The sequence below is a fragment of the Vigna radiata genome, chromosome 9 (assembly GCF_000741045.1).
Source record: "Vigna radiata var. radiata cultivar VC1973A chromosome 9, Vradiata_ver6, whole genome shotgun sequence".
Taxonomy (NCBI): Eukaryota; Viridiplantae; Streptophyta; class Magnoliopsida; order Fabales; family Fabaceae; genus Vigna; species Vigna radiata.
Genome location: NC_028359.1, coordinates 7,790,605 through 7,794,710, shown reverse-complemented (window position 1 = coordinate 7,794,710; position 4,106 = coordinate 7,790,605).

Sequence of the window (4,106 nt, the reverse complement as noted above, 5' to 3'; positions counted from 1 at the left end):
ATTATAGTCATTTTAATTGAGCTTGCCAAATACGAAGTCAGTAAGGTGTTGGTCGACCAAGAAAGTATTGTCAACATTCTCTACTAGAAGACCTTCTAGAAGATCGATATCTCTGAATATCTTATTATTCTCTACAACAAGAAGATTGTTGGATTATCTAAAGAATGGATTGATACTCGAAAGTACTTGGACCTAAAGACTCATATAAGTTTAGGAAGGAATAGTTGAGAGGTACGAGTCTGATACCTGCTGATGGAGTCTAATATCTCCTACAACATGTTTTGAGTCGACCATTCTTCAATACATTCAGAATAATAATTTTCACATCGTACTTGACCATGAAATTTTCGTCAGGACCTAAATTTTTTAGTTTAAAAATTCTGAAAAAAAAAAATCTTAAATCAGTATGATCTATCTTAATTCTAAACATAAACATAATTATTTTCATTTATTTTATAGTGAAATCTGTCCGATTGCTTTTAGTGTTAGGTAATAGCTATTAGATGTCATTCAACAAAATATTGAATAAAAAGCACAAAAATGAATTTTCTTAATTATTTTTTCTCCTCTTTTAAATAATGATTCATTTACAGGAGCGGCTATTTATACACCCAGTTCATTTTTTCCATTTATATGAAAAAGAAAATACACATTTTCTTTTTTAAAATAGCAAACTAGCTGCTATATTTCCCTCTAAAACCTATAATTATGAGAGCATATATTGCGTAAGCATGACTCCAACAAAAATGTTTAGTCTCTTTATAGACTTAAAAAATAATCATTAATATATGATTATGTGATGGTTAATTACTTTTTTGGAAAGAGATGTGATGGTTATAATCGTGAACATAAAGAATACTGTTACTCTTTAGCGAAAAATTAAGGTGGTCAACATCAAAGTTAACACATCTTTTTATATGTTACCAACTTTATCACTTAAAATATTACCCAATCATCTTTTATTATTATAACTTAGAGACATATGGCAATATAAATAATTGTTATTATTATTAATATATATATATATATATATATATATATATATATATATATATATATATATAATTTTTTAAAATAATATTATATTAAAAATAAAAATAAATATTTTTTTTCTAAATTTAATTTTATTAAAGGATAAGATAATTAAAAATCATATAAAGATAAAACTAAATATAAAAAATTGTAAAAAATAATATTTTAAATATAAATTATTTTTAATAATTTATTAAACAACTAATTGATTACAAATTATAAAAGGATAAAATTAAGTATAAAAATGATTTTTATTTTTAGAACAATTAATTTATAAATAAAAGAACTAACACAATTTCTATGGACATGTGATAGAAAAAAATGTGTATATATATATATATATATATATATATATATATATAAAGAAAATTAATAATATCAAACAACTTAAAAAATCAACTTTTTAACACTTTAAACAAAATATAATATATAATAGAGTAAAATTCTTGATATATTATAATAGATATGATTTATATTTTGCATAATTTTAAACTCTTCTTATTTAACACGTGATTAATGTCAGACCTACTACGACAAAATTATCCAATTTTAATATATGCATGATTAATCAAATAAGTTTTCCTAAACCATCACTCAATAATTAAAGAAAATTATAAATTAATTTATAAAATGATTTTCTTTCGTAATTTATAATATTCTTATATAAAATTGTGATAACGTTAATAAACATCAACATCTTATTTAATAGTATAAAATTATTAAATAGAATATTGTATATGTTATAATCAACAAACATAAGTTAGAATTTTTCAAAAAAAATTATACATAACAAGATTAATAGTAACTATGTTGTTGCATATCCCTTACTCTATACCGGATCAATTGGAACATCTTTATCGATTAATATCATTAAAGTGATCATTGCAAACATGAAAGACAAACATACAACCAAATAGAAAAGAAAGGGTAAACTAATTTACCAAAATGAGCAATCATACTACATTTGTAGAGACATAAACCATATAAACATTCATATCAACAAATCTTAAGACATGTAATCATTCATGTAAGACTTGACCATCTAAATACATGTATTGATATTAAACTTTAATAAGTTATGTACTTGTGATGACCTCTATTACTCTACAGAACCATTAGTAATGGGTTTTATCCTATACACAAGGTTACTCCTCTCACCACATACCTAATCTTTCTCTACTTGAGATTTGATGGTTATCAGAGTGATAAAATAATTCCCAATACGAATCCATACTTTAATACATAAACTATTGAAATCACTTACAAGAAATTTCTCCTTGAAATTACTTCCATAACATTCAACACAAACATTCACAACTATGTTCTTAATCCCAATACATTTTAAACATTCATCATATCCATAGTAAATCATCTCAGACAAATCAAAGCATTAGAAAATCACAACATGTACACTAGCGCTCAGAAATGGTGCCAACAGAAGACCTTTCACAAAAAAGAGAGTGCTCAAAGACAATCTTGGTGCTCAACACCAAACCTTTCACAAAAGGTGGCAGTTAGCAACAGTCCTGACGCTCAATGTCATTCTTTTCGCAAAACATCACGCACAACAACACCCTTCTATTGTTCAACAACCTAGAATTAAATTGTTCCATACCTGTAGTGAAAAGTGGCATTGAATGGTGTCTTGTCACTCTCAGCGGTAGAGCATTCACAAATATGCACGCTCAACGATACAAGCCTGGTGCTCAATGGTCTTGAGTTAAAGTGCTCCTAGACATGCACAAGGAACTGACAATTAACGTCAGCTTGTCATCGTTCAACATCATACCAGAAAATAATATATCCAAAATTGTGATTAGGGAAACAAGGGGTCTCTTCAGATGATCAAATTGGTATCTACTTAGTGGTTCAAAAGCAATTTTCAATGTCATAATACATACAACTTGCTCAAATGATAAGTTCCTATGTTCCTTAATTCAACTCCAATTCAACAAAGCAAACGATATGCAAATGTTACAACATATTCAGATTTCAGTAGCTCAAACACCAAATCAACAATTCAACATACTTAAATAAACCAGACATCAATTTACCATATTCTTTAAAACAAGGTAATTAGCTTCTCTTACTTGAAAGATGTCCAAACAACTTTAACAATCCTAAAATAGCTCCAAACACATAGGAAACAATGTATGCTCCAATGAACATTAACAACAGAAACACGGTCAAGGCACACAATTAGGACATTGATTATCAAAGACTCTTATAGAAGACTCAAACACTACATGCAATCCAAGGTAGTTCACATGCATAAAAAAAAATAGACAAAAAAAAGTTACAGAAAATCAACTTACTCTATTGAGAAAACCGATCAAATAGAAATAAAGATATCATCTCAAAAATCATCCTGACCATCTCTGATCTTCAAACCGATGAATAGATAGTTAGAAACTCTAAAAAAAAAATAACAAAACTCTAGAAAAAGAAAGTTTAAAGAAGTAGTTTAATATAAGATAATAAAACTCATATATAAAAATTTTATTTATACTTCAAACTTTTAATATTAAAAAATAATCAAATCTTAAAACATATTACAAATTCTAAAACACGAATTTTCTAATATCGCATTTTAACAATTGTAAAATATTACATTAAAGTTATATTGAGAATTCATTGTAATAGCTTAAAAAATTTTCCTTATTTAAGAGTTTAGACCATTTATGATTTTTTTTTCCTTTTATTAATCAAAACAACTTTTCATTACATAATTATTAAATAAAAATAAATTAATATCAGAAATACAATAAATATGTATTTGATTTTGTTGGCTCTAATAATAAAATGTGAATTTATGATTCACATTCAAATCAAAACTATTTTAAATGATTTTTACTTTTAACAAATTAACATAGATTACCATACTATGAATGTCAAACCAAACAAAAAAAAAAATCTAATGCTGTTTAAACATAGTAAAGTTTAGACTATGCATCTACTAGAAAGCCAAACTGATTAGGAATCTAATAGTGTCTAAATACAGTAAAAGTTTAAACTATTATGAGCCAAGTTTTTCAAAAACGTGTCAAATAATTTAGATTCTCAAGATATGTAAT